This window comes from Peromyscus maniculatus, chromosome 10, assembly GCF_049852395.1.
Source record: "Peromyscus maniculatus bairdii isolate BWxNUB_F1_BW_parent chromosome 10, HU_Pman_BW_mat_3.1, whole genome shotgun sequence".
Classification (NCBI taxonomy): domain Eukaryota; kingdom Metazoa; phylum Chordata; class Mammalia; order Rodentia; family Cricetidae; genus Peromyscus; species Peromyscus maniculatus.
This window is the reverse complement of record NC_134861.1, coordinates 6873180-6897427: the sequence shown is the minus strand read 5'-3', so window position 1 is coordinate 6897427 and position 24248 is coordinate 6873180. Positions and strand designations below refer to the sequence as shown.

Here is a 24248-nt window from a genome sequence, read left to right as displayed (position 1 = left end):
ATCTGTGTGAATGTGTGTGTGTGCATGAGTGAGTGTGTGGGTGTATGAATGTGTGTGTGTGAATGTATGAATGTGCACGAGTGAGTCTGTGTGTGACTATGAATGTGTTTATATGATTATGTATGCACGAGTGTATGAGTGTGTATGAGTTGTGTGCATGAGTGAGTGTATGTGAGTGTGTATGTATATGACTGTGTGAGTATTTGAATGAGTGTGTGTGAGTGTGGGTATGACTTGTGAGAGTGTGTATGAGTATGTGAGTGTATGTGTGTTTGAGTGTGTGTGTATGAGTATGTGAATATGTATAGGTGTGTGTATGAGTGTGTGTGTTGTCTGTTTGGTTTTTATGTCTTCTGACTTTCATTTGGCAGGTGAAAAATTTTATTACATGAAAATTTAATTATATACTGATTACAAAAAAAACGTAATATTTTCTTTTTCACAATTTCTTTTTTTTTTTTTTGGTTTTTCGAGACAGGGTTTCTCTGTGTAGCTTTGCGCCTTTCCTGGAACTCACTTGGTAGCCCAGGCTGGCCTCGAACTCACAGAGATCCGCCTGAATTTTGAAAAATTGGGGCTGTTCTATTTGATGCAGGGAGTGATTTGTTTTTGTTTTTGTTTTTCAAGACAAGGTTTCTCTTTGTAACCCTAGCTGTCCTGGAACTCACTCTTTAGAGCAGGTTGGCCTCAAACTCACAGAGATTTGCCTACCTCTGCCTCCTGAGTGCTAGGATTAAAGCACCACCTGGCCAGAGAGTGATTTATAATAGCCACACTTTGGGGGCAAATTCGTGAGCTTAAGTATATGACAAGCTAAACTAAAAGAATAAGAATAATAAAAGTGATAGACAGGTAGGTAGACAGGTGGGGTAGATGATAGAGCAAATCATCCTCAAATTGAGGCTTCCCAGCATCCCCTGGAGGTAGACTAGGAAAGCCCTTAAGGCAATCAGTGGAGGTTCCAGGCAGAGCAGCGTCGTCCCCTAGGATGAGGCTTCCAAATGAAAGAAACCACTGCAGAAAGATTATGTCATCAAAGCTGGAATTTACAAGCAGAAACCAACTGGGGAAGCTGAGGCAATGAGCTCGAGTGCCCAGATGAGCTTTCCCTGCATGGCCGGGCTCCCAGCCTGTCTTTTCCACGGTGGCAGTTTTATACCGTGGCTGCTGGAGACAGCTAGCTTTCGACTCTTCTCGGGGTGCAATGTTTTTACTCTCAGCCTGTTCCGACCTCTCTCCCCTGAAGGGCACTTTAAGACCAACATGCTCAGGTCTGAAATGGAGGCCTGCTTCCAGAGCCAGCTTCTCATCGAGCTCCAACAGCTCACGTCAGTTTACCAACATACTGTACCTGGGACAGGACACCGGAAATAAGTGACTGCTTTCCTTCCCATTGTTTTCCTCGTCAAATACTTTTAGGTGCTTCGCTTTGCTTGGTTGGTTTTTAAGACAGGATTTCATGTAGCCTAGGCCGGCCCCAGACTTGCCGTGTAACCAAGGCTGATTTTGAACTGCTCATGCTCCTACCTCCATCTCCTGAGTGCTGGACTGCAGGCAGGTACCACCGGGCCTCGCCACCGTTCCTTTTTAGTTCCAGCTCCAAGTGGAGGAAAAGAAACTACAAGCAACGTTTCATTCATCAAGATGTAGTTCTTCCTACCTCCTTTTTATGTTTGTTTGTTCATTCATTTATTTGAGACAGTATCTCATGTAGGCTACACTATCCTCAAATTCATTCTGTAGCCATTTGCTGGCTTCCTGACTCCTGATCCTAATCTTACTGTGTCTTAGGGTTTCTGTTACTGTGAAGGGACACCATGACCATGGCAACTCTTTTTTTGGTTTTTCGAGACATGGTTTCTCTGTGTAGTTTTGGTGCCTCTCCTGGATCTCACTCTGTAGACCAGACTGGCCTTGAACTCACAGAGATCCACCTGGCTCTGCCTCCCGAGTGCTGGGATTAAAGGCGTGCGCCACCACCGCCCGGCTCATGGCAACTCTGATAAAAGAAAACATTTAATTGTGGTGGTGGCTTACAGTTTCAGAGGTTTAGTCCATTATCATCATGGTGAGTAGCATGTCAGCGTGCAGGCATATACGATGCTGGAGGAGTAACAGAGTCCTACATCTTGCAAGCAACAGGAAGTCAAGTGAGACACTGGGTAGCATCCTGAATTTAGGAAACCTCAAAGCCCTCCCCCACAGTGACACACTTCCTCCAACAAAGCCACACCTCCTAATAGTGCCACTCCCTGTGAGCTCACAGGGGCCAGTTACATTCAAACTACCACATGCTGCTCCAGCCTCAAGTGCTAGCATTACAGGCATATGTCACTTTGATTTACTTCCTTCCTTTCATGCCCTAGTACTGGGAATTGAACCCAGGGTCTCATGAATACTAGGCAAGTGCCCTACCACTAATTCAATGTAGCTGTTGAAAAGAATATGCTAGACTTAAGTGAAGGAACTTGAAAAATATTAAGGAAAGATTTTCTGGGTAAATATTTTTATTTAATATAATAAAGTTTTCAGGAAAATATTTTCTCATTTTAATAAGAAAAAAACAGTTTAAATTTTTCAAATTCATTTCAATGGCTGGGAATTGTTTTAAGTCATAGGTGAGGAGATATAGACATATTTGTAATTGTATATATATATATATATATATATATATATATATATACATATATATATATTACAATTTAATCCCTGAATGAAAATTAATACTTAGCTGGGGGGGGAAAACTTGTTTTCTGACATAGGAAAATTGATTGGGCTTGCTAAGGAATGTGCATATATTTAAGAGAGATATATAAGCTATCATATATATGATATAGAATGTCATACAATGCAATGTACCTTAAAAGTCATTCTGAGAGGTTCAGTCTGATCCCAGCAGTACAGAGGCTCAGTTCTGTGACCCTCCTTATCTCCCTTTCAGTTCAAACCAGAAACAAGTGTGGTGGTCTCTAATGGTGTCACCAAGGTACTTAATGATGCACGAGGCATCAGTGCCCAGGGAAGTATGAAAATACAGAAGGATCAGTGCTCTTCTGCTTGAGTGAAGACAGAAAGAACACCCCCTTGGGGGATGGCACGGAGATCCTGGGAGGTGACATAGGCCACACTGCAGACTCCTAAACCACTTTTGTCAAAATACTACGAGGCCTGGGCTGCCACTGCCACTGGGCTGTCATGCAACCTGCAAGACCAAGGGGAGCAGGAAGGAGGGCAGGTGTTCCTCTCCTGGGCCCAAGAGTGCACATGTTAAGAGCAGACCAATCTATGCAGCTCCAAGAGTGCCATCTTAATTAGGGTTTTATTGCTGTGAAGAGACACACCAGGCTCACAGCCACATTTAACGGAAAACATTTAACTTGGGCTGGCTTACAGTTCGGCGGTTTAGTCCGCTGTCGTCAAGGCAGGAAGCATGGTGGCATGCAGGCAGATGAGGAGTTGGAGAGTTCTACATCTGGATCGGCAGGGAGCAGGAAGACAGAGAGCCACTGGGCCTGGCTGGGGTATTTGAAACCCCAAAGCCCACCCTCAATGACACACTTCCAACAAGGACACACCTACTCTAACAAGGCCACACCTACTGCCACTCCCTATGCATTCAAATAGGAGTCCGTGGGGGCCATTCTTAGTCAACCCCGCCCAAGCGCCCTCAAGAAGCAGCTGACAGGATGATGTGTGAATTATCGCTGCACACGGACAGAAAAGCTAGGTGGCAACAGGGTCAGAGCCACAGAGGGCAAGGCGTTGTGAGCCATCTCCAGCTCCCTGCTTGGAGCGTCTGGAAGCCCCAGACCTATGCTTAGGTGTTGCAGGCTGCCCCTTTCTTGTCAGACCAGAGGGGTTGCAGGGATCTCAGCAGGGGGAAGGCAATCCCTTCATTCCAGTTGCCAACCATCCCTCTGCTTCATGGACTGTCCCCATCCCTCCATCCGTGCCCAGTTAAGACTTCCCAAGCTGCTTTTTAATCTTCTGATTCCTCTTGGATTAAAGCAGACTAAGCATCCCCAGACCCCTGTTGAGCTGGTTCTTCTGGCAAAAACCTTCCATCTAAGGAGGGTGCTCATCAAGACACAGGATATTTATATCCAAGGACAATGCCCATCAAGCACAGGATATTTACCAGGAAGGTCAAACAGCAGGATGTCTAAGGGGAGATGAAACATTCCATCTTGCAGGAAAGCTCCTTAAGCTCCGGAAACAAACAACTTAAAACAGCTTCAGAAAGTCCCTAAAACTGACCAGATTCACTAGGTCCCCCCTCACCAAGCTGAGCTGCCTGGAAAAAGAAGAGACCAGCTGAGCAGCCTAGAAGAAACGAAGACCACCTGAGTGAGCTGCCTGGAAGGGCCTCAGACCAACTGAACTACCTGCAAGGATACTCTCCAACCTGTGGAGCTGTGTGCAGGCTGTACATTGTGCTCCGGGCTTCCAGCCTTTATGAGCTGTCACCCATCTGTGGGTGGGCTTTGGTGATGCAACTGTCTTTGAGTCATTTCTGCTCCTGTAAATAACCACTCATTCATAGTCCCGTAAGTAATCCCAATAAAACTCATTGAATCACCAAGTTGGACTTCAGTGGTACCCATACTTGGGTCTGTCATCAGTTCTGTATCTGGGGTGAACAGATGTTTGTTTATGGTTCCCCAGGAACAGTGTCACACATAATTGGCTCCCAAACAGAGACCAACAGAACCAAAGATGAGTTGGAGATGTGTGATTTCATGGTCCTGGTTATGGGTATATTGTACCTGTTTCTCGAAACCCCTAGAGACCACGAAGGAGCTGTTTTCCAATGCAAGCACATAAGGGTCATTTTATTCAGGTTCAACCTGGGCCACGGCATGGCAGATGGAAAGAAATGTGGCAGCGGCCACAAGCCCAGGTGTAAAGAGTTTTTATAGGGAAAAACCACAAGCTGGGAATTGGCAACTTGGGATTGGGTAGAAGAGATATGGGGCAAGGTGATTTTTTGAAACTATTGGTCTAGACTTTGGGTGCGAAACCACATTTGAAACCATTGGGTTAGACTTTTGGCGGGGAACCACAACCCGCTGAACAGGATTATCTGGACTGCTGAGCGGGATTATCTAGATATCTTCAAGGGCCAGAAACTGCAGACAGGATGTCTGCAGGAGGATACTGCTCTGTGTCCATTTGAGTTGTGGCACATTCCTGAGGTCCTTCCTGGAACTGAGTACAGCAGGTGGTCTGAGATGGTGGCCCTTTCCCTAAGATGGAGCCTGTAAAGTCAAGTCTAGGCCTTCACAGGTACAGTACCCAAGGCATGCAACTAAGGGTGAAGCATGCACAGGAAGAATCATGAGATGGCTACCTTTCCTATGTGCTATGGGATGGACAGTCTGCCTTCTTGCTGCCTCAGCATTTGTGTGCTCCCCTCCCCCCCAGAGAGTGCTAAAACATGCAATGAAGCCTGAATGCTTTACCCAGGGGGTGAGGGAAGGGCAGGGAAGATTCCAGTGTGGCTGTCTTCCTCTGTGTGGTGTAGGGTGGCACACCCACTTGATGATTGTGGTCCAGTGTGAGTCTAGTGACAACACTCTTTAAACGGCAGGAGGCTGGGAGCTGGAGAGGTGGCTCAGTAGTTAAAAGCATTGGCTGTTCTTCCAGAGGTCCTGAGTTCAATTCCCAGCTACCACGTGGTGGCTCACAATCATCTATAATAGGATTTGGTGCCATCTTCTGTCTGCGGGAATACATGCAGATAGAGCACTCATCTACATAAAACACATAAATAAGTCTTTATTTTAAAAAAGGCTGGAGGTTAGAACAGATTTTGTGGCCTGTGAGAGTAACATGGAGAAAAAAGGAGAGTATTAGCAAGTTGCCATAGTTTCCATAGCCACTATTATGCATAATAATAATAATATGTTTTAGGGTGAGATAGATGGCTGTTGAATGGGAATTTGCCTGTGTAAGAGAGCATGAAATGGAGGCGATGTCTTCTTGGTTCTTTTTTTTTTTTTTTTTTTTTTTTTTTTTTTTTTTTTTTTTGGTTTTTCAAGACAGGGTTTCTCTGTGTAGTTTTGCGCCTTTCCTGGAGCTCACTTGGTAGCCCAGGCTGGCCTCGAACTCACAGAGATCCGCCTGGCTCTGCCTCCCGAGTGCTGGGATTAAAGGCGTGCGCCACCACCGCCCGGCTTCTTGGTTCTTATAGTTGGTAGAATACAAGGAAACAAGGAACTTCCTGGGATCTAAAACAGGGGAACCCATGGGAAGAGCTGGATAGTAAAGAAAAACAAGATAAAAGTCATAGTCAAAATGTTAAAGAGATTTAAGATCGATGTCTGATGCCCAGTTCACTGGGTCAGATGAAACCCTGCTCATTCAAGAGTTGAGGAGAAGAGGGGGGCTGGAGAGATGGCTCAGCAGTTAAGATCACGGGCTGCTCTTCCAGAAGACCTGGGTTCAATTCCCAGCACCCAGATAGCCCTTATAACTGTCTTAACTCCAAGATCTGACATCCTCACACAGACATACATGCAGGCAAAATACCAATGTATTTGGGAGTCTGAGGCAGGCAGAGTTCGAGGGCAGGCAGAGTTCGAGGCCAGCCTGGTCTACATAACAAGCTCCAGGACAGCCATGATTGTTACACAGAGAAACCCAGTCTCAAAAACAAAACAAACAAAAAAGTATAAGAGAGAAAGAGAGAAAGGTATAATTAATTTCTACTATGCTCCCCTTCCCCTGGGCACCTCAGGGAGAAAAGAGGTGGTCCTCAGAGATGGGAACCTCCTTAGCATCTTTCCTAACAGAGTGGCCAAGGCACCTGCAAGTGAGAACTATGCAGAGTCACCATGCAGAAAGTCCCATGTTAAGTCAACCATGTAGACTTATTGGTACTCTATTAATGTCAGAAAAACATGTGTGCTTTGGTAAATACTGGAAGCAGTGGTGCCTCAGTTCCTGATGGTCCTCAGGCAATATGTGGTGATACATTGTATATGCTAATAAACTTGCCTGAGGATCAGAGGACAGAGCCAGCCACTAGATTAGACACAGAGCCAGGCAGTGGTGGCATACACCTTTAATCCTAGCACTTGAGATCTCATGCCTTTGTTTGGGAAGCACACAGGCCTTTAGTCCCAGGAAGTTATATGGCAGAGCAGAGAAAGGTATATAAGGCATGAGGAAACAAGAATTCACTCTCTTTAGACTGAGGGTTTCCTAGAGGTAAGAACTAGTGGCTTGCCGGACGGTGGTGGCGCACACCTTTAATCCCAGCACTCGGGAGACAGAGCAGGCAGATCTCTGTGAGTTCGAGGCCAGCCTGGTCTACAAAGCGAGTTCCAGGAAAGGTGCAAGGCTACACAGAGAAACCCTGTCTCAAAAAAACAAAAAACTAGTGGCTGGTTGCCCTGCTTTCACATGATATCTGGCTCTGGGTTTTTTATTAAAAGGCCATCTAAGATTCGAACAAGTAAGTAAGCATAGATGGTAAACACAGATATAACACAAGGTAAACTAAAGAATTAAGTGTGACTGAGGGGTGGGTAGTGTCTCTTTGCTGGGTGCAGGCACTGTTTACCTAGCCAAGGAGACAAGTGACTATTCCCTTATTGGCCCTAGGCTAGACCAGTCAGCTACAGGTAGCCCCACTTAATTCAAGGGCAGGGGAAATAATGCAGAGCCCTTATAAAAGTGCCCCAGGATGAGAAAACCAGATAATTCATACAAATGAACAAAACCTTTCAATGCTGTGTTAGACATTGCTAACAGTTTACTTTAGTATCTTCTTAGTTATGAACCTCTGCAATCCCCTGACCCTTGCTTGGACTGGAACACATGACACAGACTTCAGAGTGCTCCACTAAACGTATCTCCATAGTCCCACCATTTGTTATGGGGTGGTGGCTTAGGACTTGACATTGTTGTCCTGCCCTGTGTAAAATGATTATTGTTATATATAAATACCATAGTTCTAACACTTACATATTTTAGAGATTTAGAGATCCATTTGAGAAACACACAAATACACCTTAAGGAGAAAAAAAAAAAAATCCCCCAAATTTCCAAAAACTAAACAAGGGTATCTCATAAAAGTAAAAACAGATGCTTCCAAAGGCCATTTGTTTAAAAACAAATCCCAGTGCTAGGGATTCCAGAACCAGCATTAGGCCCCGCACTATTGGTTCTGTGTGCCAAGTGACACATGCTAGAGTCATCAGAGAGGAAGGAGCCTCAGCTGAGGAAGTGCCTCCAGGAGATCCTGAAGTGTTCCTCTAATTATTCTTTATCAATAAAAATTCAGGAATCAGATATTGGGGGAAGAGCCTGAAAGATCAGAGAAGTCCTTCCTCCCTGCTGCCCCCTTTCTTCCTCCAAACATCAAGCCAGATCCCTTTCTGCCCCCCTTACTGCTTCCTGGCCTGTCAGTCCTCAGACTTCCAAAACCTCTGCGGTTAATTTTGGTCAGCTCGTGGCTAACTCTGTCCTCTGACTCCAAGCAAGCTTTATTGTCGGAACACAATCAAAATATCACACAACAAGATCCAGCCATAAGACATTTTCTCTTTTAGTGATCAATGGGGGCGGGCCCAGCCCATGGTGGGTGGAGCCATCCCTGGGCTGCTGGTCTTGGGTTCTATAAGAAAGCAGAATGAGGAAGCCAGAGGAGCAAGTCAATAGCAGCGCCCCTCCATGGCCTCTGCATCAGCTCCTGCCTCCAGGGTCCTGCCCTGTCTGAGTTCCTGTCCTGACTTCCTTCAGTGATGAACAGCAACGTGGAAGTGTAAGCCAGATAAACCTTTTCCTCCCTAACTTGCTTTTTGGTCACGGTGTTTTGTCGCAGCAATAGAAACCGTAACTAAGACAAGCCCCAGTGCTGAAGATGTCTCATGCTTTGGTTACGGGATAGGTAAATACGGCTAGGGGTGAGTTGGAAGTGTCCCCTCCCTGTGGTCTAGCTCCTGGAGCACTAGAAGGTGCTACCAAGGCTGCTCTGGAGAATTGCGGTCCCAAGTCCTGCTTAACTGTGGGCCCTGCATGCTTTGTGATGGAAATACATATCAGCTAATGCTGTAGTGGCCTAAGTGGTTATGGACAAAGCCAGCTTCCTAATTATACCTAAGTCTCACTCCACAGAAGTCACAGTGGAAACTGAGAGCTTAAACAACACCTGTGACGAAGGAAGTCATGAGCCCCAGTGGGGAGAGGGGAGAGAGCTATTGCTTTGGTAAATGAGTAGTGTGTGTCCCAACCCTGGTGTTTATGATCATAGGGTTTACTCCTGTCAGTGTCCATTTGGGTGTTTTGTTTGTTTGTTTCTCATTTTCTGCCTTTTCCTCAGCAGTGTTTTTTATAGCAAAAGAAATATGACTAAGACTCGTCACTGGCTGAACTCTGGAAACATAAAAAGACACAAAGGGCCTGGCGGCGGTGGCGCACGCCTTTAATCCTAGCACTTGGGAGGCAGAGCCAGGCAGATCTCTGTGAGTTCGAGGCCTGCCTGGTCTACAAAGTGAGTTCCAGGAAAGGCGCAAAGCTACACAGAGAAACCCTGTCTCGAAAAACCAAAAAAAAAAAAAAAAAAAAAAAAACAACAAACAAACAAACAAACAAAGGTTTTTGATGCCCCACTAAAGTCAGAGGTCCATAGTCATACTTCTATGTCACCCCTTCCAAGGCGCTATTGTGGAAGAGTGGGTGGAAAGAATGTAAGAGCCAGAGGAAGGGGTAGAGTGTTGTGCTGCAGTTTCCTTAAAGATTAAAACCTTCCATCTAAGGGTGAAGTTCATTAAGACGCTGAATGTTTCTGATGTTTATGGAGAGATGGAACAATGGGATGCTCTAAGGGGAGGCGAAACATTTGATCTGGCAAGGATGCCCATTCATCTTGGAATGTAAGTAATTCAATGCCTTCAGGAAGTTCCTAAAACTGGCCAGACTGATTAGGCCTCGGTGCTGGATAGTTTTATGTCAACTTGACACAAGCTAAAGTCATCTGAGAGGAGGGGACCTGAGTTAAGAAAATAGCTCCATAAAATCAGGCTATATGCAAGCCTGTGGGGCATTTTCTTAGTGATTGATGGGGGAAGGCCCAACCCATTGTGGGTGGTGCCATCCCTGGTCCTAGGTTCTGTAAGAAAACAAGTTAAGGGGCTGGAGAGATGGCTCAGCGGTTAAGAACACTTGCTGCTCTTCCAAAGGTCCTTAGTTCAATTCCCAGCAACCACATGGTGGCTCACAACCATCTGTAATGAGATCTGGTGCCCTCTTCTGGCCTGCAGGAATACATGCAGACAAAACACTGTATACATAGTAAATAAATAAATAAATAAATCTTAAAAAAAAAAGAAAAGAAAACAAGTTAAGCAAGCCATGAAGAACAAGTCAGTAAGCAGCACCCCTCCATGGCCTCTGCAACAGCTCCTGCCTCCAGGTTCCTGTTCTGCTTGAATTACTGTCCTGACATCCATTGGTGATCAACTGTGATATAGAATCACAAGCCAAATAAACCCTCTCCTCCCCAACATGCTTTTGGTCATGGTGTTTCATCACAGCAATAGTAACCCTGACTGTGGCAAGTAGGTACCAGAAGTAGGGTGTTGCTGTGAGATGCCTGACCCTGTGTTTTGGGAAGGACTGTAGAAGGACTTTGGAATTCTAAACTAGAAAATCCATTGAATGTTGTGAGTTCAGTGAGCTGTTCTGTGGGAGCTTGGAAGATGAGAATGATGAGGGCAGTGCAGAGGATGGAGGCCTGGCTTGTGAAGTTTCAGAGGAAAGTTTAAAGACTGTATCAGGGCTATGTGTTACTTTGAACTAAGATTCTGTGGTTCTGGTTAGCTGGGGCTGAAGAATCAGCTGTGATTAACAAGATACAAGAACTACTGAAGTAAAGCCTTTGCTTTGCTGGGACAATTGATGATGGTCAGCTGGGGCTGAGAAATTAGTGATGATTGAGAAGAGACTAGCACCATTGAGGTGAAGTCTTCTGGAAAGGATTTCCTCAGGATCAGCGCAAAGGAGCTGTGTTCTAGAGATGGCCAAGGTTGTATCGCATGCTGGCGGTTGAGATTGGGAGTATGAGTCACCCAGGCAGTACTGGTTTTGAAGGCATGAAGAGGTCATGGAAAGCACCTGAGGCTTGGCTCTGTACCGCAAGGTTGGAGTTGCTAAAGAGGGAGCCCAGGAGAGGCTATTGCTGAAAGTGCAGTACAGTTGCAACAAGGACCCCACCTATTTTGGAGATGCCACTACCATGGAATGGCCAACAAGAAGAGCAGCAGCTGTGGAGTGGAGCCAGCCACAGGCTAGAAGACAGGCTGTGTGCTGCAGAGAGTGGGTGACCCAAGCCCTTTGGAGGAGTCAAGAAGATCGTGAGTGGATCCCAGACATTGGACACTGTGTTATTTACACTGTTGGGAATTTGGTTTTGCTTTGATCTGATTGTGACTGTGTCCTGGTTCTTCCCTCTTCAAGTAAGAAAGCATTTCAGTTAATTTTGACTTTTACAGGAGCCCACAGTAAAGAGAGATTTCAAACCTTTAAAAGAGATTTGGAGCCGGGCGGTGGTGGTGGCACACACCTTTAATCCCAGCACTTGGGAGGCAGAGGATCTTTGTGAGTTCGAGGCCAGCCTGGGCTACGGAGTGAGTTCCAGGAAAGGCACAAAGCTACACAGAGAAACCCTGTCTTGAAATACCAAAAATAAATAAATAAATAGAGAGAGATTTGGCATTCATAAAGAGACTGTATATTTTAAAGTGACTAAACTTTTAATGTGTTTGAATTTGTAAAGACTGTGGGACTTTTAAGGTTATTTGTTTTTATGTGAGATCTTGGGGATGAATGAATAAAAAGGAAAGGTTGTAACTTAATGGTGATGTATTTGTGTGTCAAGTTGACAAGGGGTCAATTGTGCTGCATAGTTTTATGTCAACTTGATATAAGCTAAAGTCATCTGAGAGGAGGAAACCTCAAATGAGAAAATGCCTTTATAAGGCTGAGCTGTAGGGAACCATATTTTCTTAATTAGTGATCAATGTGGGAGATAGTCCAACCCATTGTGGGTGATGCCATCCCTGGGCTGGTGGTCCTGTGTTCTATTAAAAAAAAAAAAACCAAGTTGAGCAAGCCATGGGGAGCAAGCCAGTAAGCAGTACTCCTCCATGGCCTTAGTAGCTCCTGCCTCCAGGTTCCTGCCCTGCTTGAACTTCTGTTCTGACTTCCTTTGATGATGAACAGTGATGTGGAAGACGAGTAAGACAGACAGACAAACCTTCTCCTCCCTAACTTGCTTTTGGTCATGGTCTTTCATCACAGTAATAGAAACCCTAACAAAGACAGCTCCTCCACTCACCCCATATCTTCTCTCTCTCTCTCTCTCTCTCTCTCTCTCTCTCTCTCTCTCTCTCTCTCTCTCTCCCTCTCTCTCTCTCTCTTTCTCTAAGACTATATAAGCAATGAGGACTGCTAAGAGTCTGTCTTAGACAGTCTGAGCTGCCTGGAAAAAGTAGAGGCCAGCCAAAGAGCCTGAAAGAAGCAGAGACCTGCTGAATGGCATAGGAGAAACAGACCAGTGGAGCTGCCTGAAGGAGACTCAAACCAGCTGGGCCACCCACAAAGGACACTCCAACCTGCGGAGCTACCTGCAGGCTTCAGAGTGTGCTCCTGGTAGGGTCCTAGAGAAGTCCCAAAAGAGACCACCATACATGTATGCAATTAACAAGAACGTTTATTATTCCAGTATGCTGGGGCCTGCCATCCCACACAAAGGCAAGATGGTGAAGACCTTGAGAGGGAAGTGAGGGCTCCTTTTAAACCTAGTTAAGGGGAGTGTCCAAGGAAGTTAACATCTAATTGGCCAGGGTTAGTTGGGGTTTGGTCAGGGCTCCAGTTTCCACATCTGGGCAGACCCAGGCAAGTCCCAGACTTTGTCCTTGAGCTGCTGTGGAGGCTGGCTGGCTTAGCATGTACTGACTGTGGGTGCTGGCTCAGTGGCCCAGACTTGGTGCATCCTATCTCCCTTGTCCCTGTTGAGAGAAGTGTTGGAGATTGATTGTCCTTTGTTGGTGGCTCTTTTAGAAACTGCTTATTCAGTCTCAGGAACCTGAAATTGAAGCCTGATCTTTGAGAGAAGACTAAGCAGCCTGTTATGATGTCTGCTTGGTCCTCTCACTCCAGGCTTCTAACTTTTATGAACTGCCACCCATCTGGGGGTGAGCTTTGGTGATGTAGCTGTCTTTGAGTTATTTTTGGTCTTGCAAGTAACCCCTCACCCATATTCCTGTCATGTTACCCCAGCAAGACTCATTGGTTCACTAAGTTGGACTTTGGGGTGAATGGATGCTTGTTTATGGTTCCTCAGGAACAGTGTCACACAACATGCCCAGTTTGGGTTTGGGAATGTATAGTTTTGTTTTTGTTTTGGTTCTTTTTTTTTTCTTATTAAGAAATTTTCTATTCATTTTACATACCAACCACAGATCCCCCCTCCTCCCTCTTCCTGCCTCCCAGCCTTCTCCCCCAACCCACCCACCATTCCCACCTCCTCTGAGTCAAGGTCTCCCATGGGGAGTCAGCAGAGCCTGGTACATTTAGTTGAGGCAGGTCCAAGCCCCTCCCCGCTGCACCAAGGCTATGCAAGGTGTCACATCTCAGGCACTGTGTTTTGGTTCTTCAAGACAGGGTCTTACTATCTATGTAGCACCTGCTTTTGCTTCTGGAGTGCTAAGATTAAAGGCATGCACCACCATACCTGCTTGTGTTCTTTTTTTAATGACACCTCCACTCTCTCTGTCCCTCCTGTTCCATGCTGACAACTACTAGCTGGAATTGTGGCTGTGTGTGTGTGTGTGTGTGTGTGTGTGTGTGTGTGTGTGTGTGTGTAGTTCTGTGTGGAAAGGCCATGTTGTGGAAATGACCCTCCCTGTACCATCCCCTCACTTTCCCCTTGGTATTGGCCGCTCATGGAAACAGGACCAATATGGACTTTAATTAAAAAAAAAATTAAAAAGGCTAATTACTAATAAAAAAGTAATTTGAACAAAAAATAAAAGTTTTCGTTATGAACTAACTTTAGGAGCCACAACCTTACAGCTACGTAAGCCACTACTTTACTGTTCAGTGGTAGAAGTTCTAAAATAGAGGCCCCTGTCAACAGCACTGAGGAACAGTCAGTACTTTAATAGTTGCCTGCATACCGTCCCATACGATTTGATTTTCTAAATTTATGGCATAATTTATAATTTTTCCAATTAAAAAATGTATGTCTTTTATCGAGGACTATGGGGGTCCAGCACCTTGATAGTTCCCTCCCAGGGTCCGGGAAGAATCTACAACCAGCTGATAATTAATCTTTGATGAAAAGAAGTGAATCTATGTACACGAAACTCCTTAGTCCATATACTTTATTATTCTGTGACAGTTATAAGCTTATATTCTGCTCTCATATTTAGGTCATCTTTAGCCTGATTTCTCTCTACACTTGTCTGCGATCCCCTCTAAGTTCTATCTTAATTCCTTCATCTAGTTCTGCCCCTTCTAGGTTCTCATCCATCTTGTTCCTTCCCATATCATCTCCTCTCCCGTCTCCTTCTCTCTCATCTTGTTCTTCCCCATCTGGCTCTTCCTCATCTTCCATCTCTTTCCTCTAGTACTCTCCTGTAGCCCTTCAATCTAGTTCTTCCCCATCTCAGTTTGTTCCTCTCAAGTTCTTACCCATCTAGTTCTTCCATTCTCATCTCTTCTCTGTCTCCTCGTGCCCTAGGAGTTCTGGTATATATACACTTACAAGCAGTATTCCCTTAGCAGTGTGAAACCAGGCTTCCAGGGTCAAACAGAGGATGATAAGAATCACATAGAAAGGCAATAACCGTTAATTATCACTTGCAACTCCAAAGGGAAGTGACCAATGGGGAAATGAATTAACTAAAAGGCTAAATCCAGGTAATATCTAAGAAGAGGGCTCTTATGTGCTCAACTATAATCTTAAACGTGGTTGGTGGAAAGTGTTAAGAATCTATAAGTTGCTAGGTCAATGGGAGAAAATAAAACTGTCTTCTTTTTTCCTGTAGCTCCTATCTGTCCAAGCTATCTGTCGTTTTTCTGCAGGGTGGGGGAAAGTGTGCTCAGTCGCTAGGCAACCTGTGTACAGCTAGATGCCTCTGGTGATAATTAAAGGGAGATCTGGAACTGGTGGTAAGGTTTGGGAAAAGAGGAAGTAAGGCTTAATTGGCACATCCGCCAGGCCTTCTCAAACAGGTGGGCTGGATGCTTAAGTCTATTCTTAGAAAGTATGGAGGTATCTCTGATAAAGTACTTTCCTCCATCTAGGAATGGACCTGGCCGGATGCTGCTAATGATAATTACAGGGAGGCTTGAACTGGGGTTCTGGCTGAGCATAGCTGTCAGCGCAGAAGGTTATCTAAATATTCCTAGAAGTGGTTAGGTAAGGAGTTAGCGGTCTATAAAGTTAGTAAGGCTGTAAGAAAGGAGGGTCTGAGCTAAATTGTGTAAAACTATTACTTAGTGTCCACCTGACCTAGGTGGTGTCTCCTTGTGGAATTTATCTTAAATCAGGAGACTTGATTACTGCTAGTCCTTGAAATTAGCCAAGGGAGATATCTGATTCCAGAGAAAGCCTTTCCTGAGGCTGTTCTCCAAATACCTGGAATGTGTATGTCCAGAGAGTGATCAGTCCACACTGTTAGCCTTTCTTAGGGAAAAGTCAATTGGGAAAGCTATGAAGGCACACATGATTTTCATAACAGAAGACAGCTGATATATAACAAGCCAAGTAACACCAAAAACTCCTTGGGATTTGGCTTCCTCTGGAGGAATTCCCTGATCCCTCCAGGTAGTGACTTTGCTATAACCAGCTGAGTTCTTATGATATTCCTGCGGCCCGCAGCAGTCTTTATTCCTATTGTCATCTTTTGTGGTTTTATTGCGGGTTTTGTTTTGTTGGAAGCAGGATCTTACTGTGTGGCCCAGACTAGCCTGGAACCAAGGTGGCTGCAAGAGCCCTCAGCCTCAGAGTCGAGCTGGGGAGGCCAAAGGCACCAGCTCCCCTGGAGATGGAGCTGCAGGTGGTTGTGAGCCACCTGACATGGGTGCTGGGAACTGAACTCTGTCCTCTTCAGGAGCAGTACACTCTCTAACAGGAAATCATCTCTCCAGCCCCGCTGGCACAAACCTATTTTAATAGCCCCAGAAAGCTGCAAATTTACAGGGATTTTCCACCATTTTTTTTTTTTTTTTTTTTTTTTTTTGGTTTTTCGAGACAGGGTTTCTCTGTGTAGCTTTGCGCCTTTCCTGGAACTCACTTGGTAGCCCAGGCTGGCCTCGAACTCACAGAGATCCGCCTGCCTCTGCCTCCCGAGTGCTGGGATTAATGGCGCGTGCGCCACCACCGCCCGGCTTTCCACCAATTTTTTATAATTATAAACATTTTGGGGTTTTTGTTCTGTTTTGTTATTTGTTTTCTGGTGTTTGTTTATTTGGTTGGTTGAGGATTTTGTTTTGTTTTGTTTTGTTTTTTGTATTTGCTTTTGTTTTTTGAGACAGGGTTTCTGTGTAACCCTGGCTGCCGTGGAACTCACTCTGGAGACCAGGTTAGCCTTGAACTCACAGAGATCCACTTGCCTCTGCCTCCCAAGTACTGGAATTAAGGCATGTGCCACCACACCCAGCTAATTATAAACATTTTTGTACATGCACTTTATTTTTTTTCTCATGGGCGGGGCGCACACCTTTAATTGAGGTTGAGGCGGGTAGATCTTTAAGTTTGAGGCCAGCCTGGTCTACAGAGTAAGTTCCAGGACAGCCAGGGCTAGCTACATGGAGCAACCCTGTCTTGAAAAACTAAAATAAATAAATAAATAAATAAATATTGTTTCTCTAAAATTGATTCTTATCACAATTTATCCTTAGAGTGAAATAGAGAGATGCACTATGTAACAGTATCTTGGATGGTGAGGTGTCTCATCAGGTAAAGACACTTGCCCCCTGATCAACAGGCTTGGTGTTTGATCAGAGTTTGGAGTTTGGTCACAGAGACTCACATGGTAGAAGGAGAGAACCAACTCCCACAAGTTGTCCTCAGACCTCCACACACCCACTGTGGCATCCTTGTATCCCAACACACACACACACACACACACACACACACACACACACACACACTAAAATAAAACTAAATTTTGGAAAATGTTTTTTAAAACAAAACGTTCTCTATAAGAATAAAATAAAGGATCACACCTCCTCCTAGCACTTCAGTTCAGGCTTGTCATCGGTGTCCAGACGCCGCCTCCACCTGCCATGGACCCTAACTGCTCCAGATGGATCCTGCTCCTCCTGCTCCAGGTCTTGCAAATGCAAGGAGTGCAAATGAACCTCTTGCAAGAAAAGCTGCTGCTCCTGTTGCCCGGTGGGCTGTGCGAAGTGCTCCCAGGGATGCATCTGCAAAGAGACTTCGGACAAATGCAGCTGCTGCGCCTGAAGTGGGACCCCCTCAGCTGCGCGTAAATAGAGCAATGTGTAGAAATGTCATTTTTTTTTTTTTTTTTACAACCCTGGCCTATTCTCCACACCTTTCTATGAAAACATGTAACTGATCATAAAAAGCATTGACTTCATTAACTCAAAAAAAAAAAAAAAAAGAAAAGAAAAGAAAAAAAAGAACAGTTAAAAAAAAAAGAATGAAATAAAAGTTAAGATTTATAAAGAACCTCCCTGAGCCAGACACAGTGATACATGCCTGTAATTTGAGTACTCAGAAAGCTGAGGCAAGAGGATAGAGAGTTCAAGGCCAGCCTGGACTAACAAGAGACTTTGTCTTTAAAAAACAAAACAAACAAACAAAAAAAACCCCAAAACAAAAAACAAAAAACAAAAAAACAAAAAAACACCAGGTATGGTGGCACACACCTTTAATCCTAGAATTTGGGAGGCAGAAACAGGTGACTTTCTGTGAGTTTGAGGCCAACCTGTTCCACATAATGAGACCCTGTCTCAAGCTGGGCAGTGGTGGGACTCTGAGTCCAAAGCCAGCCTAGTCTACAGTGAGTTCCAGGACAGCCAGGGCTACACAGAGAAACCCTGTCTCTAAAAACAAAAAACAAACAAACAAACAAAAAAAAAAAAAAAGGAAAACAAAACCACGAAAGAAATGAAAGAAAGCAGACACTGAAGAAAGCCATGACTGAGGGGGAGGGGTAAAGGAAAAGAGAGGAGGGTTTTCCTTCTGTGACTTTTCTCCTTGTCCTTGCTTGCCCTTAGCCCCAGGACTGATGGAGGGAGAGACAATGGGGTGGAACAAACACCTGAACTCTGTTCTGCCTTTGCATGCACCTCAATCCTGACCTCAGGGACAGGCTAGAGCACACTGACATGAACCGAAAAGCAGCTCTGTTCACATTATAGTTAAAAAACATCCCAAAGGTGAACTGCACAGGAATCTCCTGGGGGAGCTTTTAAAATGAAGGTCTGAAGCCCAGCGACACACCCCATAATCCCAGCACCCAGGAGGTAAGCAGGAGGATCAAGGGTTCAAAGTCAGGCTCAGCTACACAGTGAGTTCAAGGTCAGCCTGGACTACATGAGACCCTAATCTAATTAATTGGTTAATAAAATGTAGATACTGATGTGATGCTGGAGAGTCTGCAATCCCAACAGCTTCAAGATGGCGGGCCACACTTTGAGTAGAAAGAGTGTAGACCGAAGTGAGCAAAACTCTACAGATGGCTTGGAACTTCCAGGTGATAGATCTTAATTTCCTAGGTAGTTAATGAGAGGAGGGGCATGTTCTAGCAGAGAAACTGCTTCTATGAAGATCCAGAAACGTGAAACCACCTGATATGTCTGAAGCACCAACTTCACAGAGCAGGGAAGACTGGAGAGACTTTTCCTAAGGAGCATCTGTGGTGATGGGTAGAAAAGGTGGAGAATGTAGGTGAATCCAGATGTAGAAGGATGGACATGGCATCATGGCCCTCGGCAAACAAGGAAATAAAGGATGTGGTGCTGGGGTGGGGGAGCTGGCTCGGTGGTTAAAGGCATGAACTGTTGAAGTAACTCTAGCTCTGGGGAATCTGATGCCCTCTTCTGGTATGTGTAGGTACTCCACTCAAGGGCACAAACCTACACTCAGACAGACACATCTGCATATAAATAAAGAATCTAGGTCTGAGGAAGGAGAGAGTGAGCTCAGAGTTGGAAGAAAAGGAATAATAATCAGGGAGTGTGGTGGTCTGACTAACAATGGCCTCCATAGGCGCATATATTTGAATGCTTAATCATCAGGGAATGGCACTTGAAAAGAATTAGGAGGTGTGGCCTTGCTGGAGGAAGTGTGTCAGTAGGGGTTGGCTTTGAGGCTTCAAAAGCCCATGCCAGGCCCAGTGTCTCTCTCCCCACTTGCTGATCAGGATGCAGCTCTCAGCTACTTCTTCAGCACCATGTCTGCCTGTGTGCTGCCATGCTCCCCACCATGATGATAATGGACTGAACCTCTGAAACTGTAAGAAAGCCGAAAGCCCCAATAAAATGTTTTCTTTTAATAGTTACCCTGGAGCTGGGTGGTGGTGGTGGTGGTGGCGGCGGCGGCGGCGGCGGCGGCGGCGGCGGCGGCGGCGGCGGCGCACGCCTTTAATCTCAGCACTCAGGAGGCAGAGTCAGGCAGATCTCTGTGAGTTCGAGGCCAGCCTGGTCCACACAGTGAGTTCCAGGAAAGGCGCAAAGCTACACAGAGAAACCCTGTCTTGGAAAAAACAAAAAACAAATAAACAAAACAAGAGTTACCCTGGACATGGTGACTCTTCTCAGCAGTGGAACAGTGACTAAGACCGTGGGACATCACGTGAGATGCCAATGCGGTGCTCTAAGGAAGGCTTGAACAAGGAAAGTTGTTGGTGTGTTGGGCATCAAAGTCATGGGCGGGAAACTGAGGAAGGCATCGGTTGTTGTTTGATTTCTGTTGCTGTGATGGACACCATGACTAAAATCAATTCGGGGGAAAGGATTCATTTCCTCTTACAGCTTATAGTCCACCGTGAAGGGAAGTCAGGGCAGGAACCTGAGGCAGAAACTGACGCAGAGGCCATGGGAGAATGCTGCTTAATGACTTGCTTTCCATGGCTCACCACCTGTTTTCTTATACAGCCCAAGAGCACTTGGGTGGCACCACCTGCAGTTGGGTGTGCCCTCCCACATCAATCATTAATCAAGAAATTGCCCCACAGGCTTGCCCACAGGCCGTCTGGTGGAGGCATTTTCTTGATTGAGGGTCTCTCTTCCCAGATGACTCTAGTTTGTATCAAATTGAAAAAAAAAAAAAAAAACAACAACAACAAAAAACTATCACCGCATCTCTGAGGCAGAGGACAGCCTCTCTGTGAACGTCATTGTAGAATTCAAAGCACGGCATGGCGGCACACTGAAATCCCAGCACTTTGGAGATTGAAGCAGGAGGAGCTCAGAGAGGCAGAGTCTCACAATGTAGGCTGAGCCTCAGACCATCAGAGACAAACAAAAAGCCTAGAAGCCTGTGAGAGATGCTTCTTACACCCAATGAACATGCAGACCATCAGTGCATACGACCAAGCCCCCCGGCCTGGCCACACACCTCACACCCAAACCTGTATGCCAGTGGTCATAGCGGCTTCATCTATCATTGTCAAAGCCCAGAAGTAACCTAGCTGAGTCTGAATAAGAGAACAAACAGGGCAGGACCAAACAGTAGACTATCATTTAGCAATAGAAAAAAATTAACCCATAATAAGAAAAGGAAGAAGCTGAAAGCCTTGTTGCTAAGTAAGAGAAGCCAATGCAGAATAAATAAACACAAAACTCTAGAGACAATAGAATGGCTAATAGATGCCAGGGATTCAAGAGGAGGGATGAAGCCCAGGAGATTTGTAAAGCAACAAAAGTATTCTGTGTGATACTGTGATGGTGAATAACATTCATTATTGCACTTGTCGAAACTCATAAAGCTATACAAAGAGTCAACCTTAATCACATACAAGAATTTCAAGAATCATCTAGAAGTTGGGGGATCCTATGAAGAGACTCAAATAGCAACAAGAAAATTTTTATGAATGTGTACATCCACTTCGCTGAAAGGGACTGGGGTGAGGGCAGGGTGCTGACCAAAGGAAAAATTATTTTTGAATGAGTAGACTCTGGGGAGGCTAGATGAAATACACAGCCCACTGGAAGTGATGGAGTTGTTTGCTATGTGGGTACAGACACAGCTATGTATGTATAATGGAGTGGAATAATTGTGTGGCATGTGTGGGAGTGAGCTTTCTCACTGTGGGAGTTTACAGTTGCCAAGGTGACAAGGCTGGGATGAGCCATGGAATGGACTGGAGTTGATGAATCAGTATGGACGAGTGCGAACACACTTCTAGCTAACACAGGTATAAATGGTTACATGGAGAAATATTTTCAGATACATATATGTGTAGGGGCTAGGGAAATGTTTAATTTTCATTTGTAAACTGAGAGGGCTTTAAAAAAAATCATCCCAGTAGCTGTGACAGTTCTTAGTGGAAAGAAAAAAGAAAAACAGAACTTGGAGAGATGGCTCAGTGGTTAAAAAACATTCACTGTTCTTACAGAAGATCCAGGTTCAATTCTAAATATTCACAGGGCAGTATGTAACTGCCTGTACTTTCACTTCAAGAGGATTTAATGTCTTCTTCTGACCTCTAAGAACACTAGGCACATACATGGTACACAGATATACATGTAAGCAAAACACTTATAAATAAAATTAAAGAATTAAATCTTTAAAATCTTCTTTAATCCCAGCACTCGAGAGGCAGAGGCAGGCAGATCTCTGTGAGTTCGAGGCCAACCTGGGCTACAGAGTGAGTTCCAGGAAAGGCACAAAGCTACACAGAGAAACCCTGGCTTGAAAAACCAAACCAAACAAACAAACAAATAAATAAATAAATAAAATAAAAACTTCTTTAAAACTCATGAGCTGGTCATGGTGGCTGTGGTCATTTGAAAGAAAATGGCCCCCATGTGCTCACAGGGAGTGAGTGGCATTACTAGGTGTGGCCTTGCTGGAGTAGGTGTGGCATTGTTGGAAGAGGTATGTCACTAGGGGCAGAGGGCTTTGAGGTTTCAGATGCTTAAGCTAGGACCCACTGTAGCCACAGTCTCTTTCTGCTTCCTGTTGATCCAGGTGTAGAACTCTCAGCTACCTCTCTAGCATCATGTCTGCCCCCATGCCACCAAGCTTCCTGCCATGATGATAATGGACTAAACCTCTGAACAGTAAGCAAAGCTCCAATTAAATGGTTTCCTTATAAGAGTTTCCATGGTCAGCTGGGTGGCGCACGCCTTTAATCCCAGCACTCGGGAGGCAGAGCCAGGCGGATCTTTGTGAGTTCGAGGCCAGCCTGGTCTACAGAGCGAGATCCAGGAAAGGCACAAAGCTACACAGAGAAACCCTGTCTCAAAAAACCAAAAATATAAAAAATAAAATAAAAAAATAAGAGTTTCCATGGTCCTGGTTTCTCTTCACAGCAATAGAAACCCTAAAACAGTGACATACATACCTATAATCCATACCTATAATCCATACCTATAATCCATACCTATAATCCATACATATAATTGGAGGCTAATTTCAAAGGCTCTTAGGTTATATAACAACTTCTGCAGCTAGTCTGAGCTACATAGCAAGACTCTATCTGACAATAAAGAATAAAATAAAAGAATTTAAAAATTTATGAAAGTATGGGGCTGGAGAGATGGCTCAGTGGTTAAGAGCACTGGCTGCTCTTTCAGAGGACCTGGATTCAATTCCCAGCACCCACATGGCAGCTCGCAACTGTCTGTAACTCCTGTTCCAGGGGATCTGACACTTTCACACCAATGCACATAAAATAAATAAATTTAAAAAATAATTTATGAAAGTATGTCACAAGATCCAGCAGAAAAGATTCCCGATATTTAAAAACAGAAAGAATTTGAACAACAAAAAGTAATCAAGTAGTGCCAGAGGTGTATAGCTCAGTGATAGAGGACTTATTCAGCATGTAAGAGCCTCCATCTAGCTGGGCAATGGTGGCGCACACCTTTAATCCCATCACTCGGGAGACAGAGCTAGGGGAATCTCTGTGAGTTCAAGGTCAGCCTGGTCTACAGGTCTACAGAGTGAGATCCAGGACAGGCACCAAAACTACACAGAGAAACCCTGTCTCAAAAAGCAAAAATAAATAAATAAATAAATAAATAAATAAATAAATAAATAAATAAATAAATAAATAAAATAAAATAAAAAAATAAAAAAGGGAGGCTCCATCTAATTCCCAGAACCTAGAAAAAGAAGTGTTGACTATAAGCCAAAGCCTAAAATAAAATATATTTGTGAGTAATGATTATAAATGAATAGAGAACAGACAAAGCACTCAGGTAGAATAGAGAGGGCTGAATCCTCTATTTTAAATTCATACCCACCCAGTCTCTGGAAGTGTAGTTAAGAGTCTTAAGATACCAAACTGGACTTAGAATGGACCATTTATGATTGGTGTTATTGTAGAGAAAGGAGGATGCTGTGAAACAATCCTTTTCTACCCTATGAATATCTGTTACTCTCATTTGCTTAAAAAAAAGCTGATTAGCTGATAGCTGGGTAGGAAGAGATTGAGCATGAGATCCAGACTAGGAGAATTCTGGGAAGAGGAAGGGTGGGGTCAGAGAGCTGCCAGCAAATGGAGAGAAGCAAGATGCGAATGCCGTACTGTGAAAAGGCACCAAGCTACATGGCTAAACATAGATAAGAATTATGGGTTAATTGAAGTATAAGAGCTAGTTAATAATAAGCCTGAGCTATTAGCCAGGCATTTTTAATTAATTTAAGCCTCTGTGTGGTAATTTGGAAAGCAGCTGCCAGGTATTTGGGAATAGGTGGTCAGAATAGGAAACATCTATTTACACACAGCGTTTCAATGTGGGGCTGGAATTTCCACATAATACCTGATAAAAGCTTAAAAAGGGATTCTAGACACACAAGAACAGAGTCGAACTTGGCTTCCTGGTAGCTGCATTTTCTTGGGTGGATTCAGTTTGCTGGGGGTGAGCTGAGGCACAGCTCTTTTAAGAGCTTCCTGGCTCAGTGTTAGCAGCAAAAACAGGCTGCTCTTTTAGGAGGCCCTGCTACCAAACACTTAAATAGTGTTATGGGCAGTTGGTGGCATGCTTACCAGGTGATGGCATGGACCTAGAAACTTCCCAAAGTTGGG

At 44.7% G+C, this 24248-nt stretch overlaps 1 pseudogene; it reads left to right on the top strand.

Moving 5' to 3' along the window:
* Positions 1-17304: 17304 nt before the first annotated feature.
* Positions 17305-17619, top strand: LOC102908295 (metallothionein-1 pseudogene; annotated as a pseudogene).
* The last annotated feature ends 6629 nt before the right edge of the window (positions 17620-24248 follow it).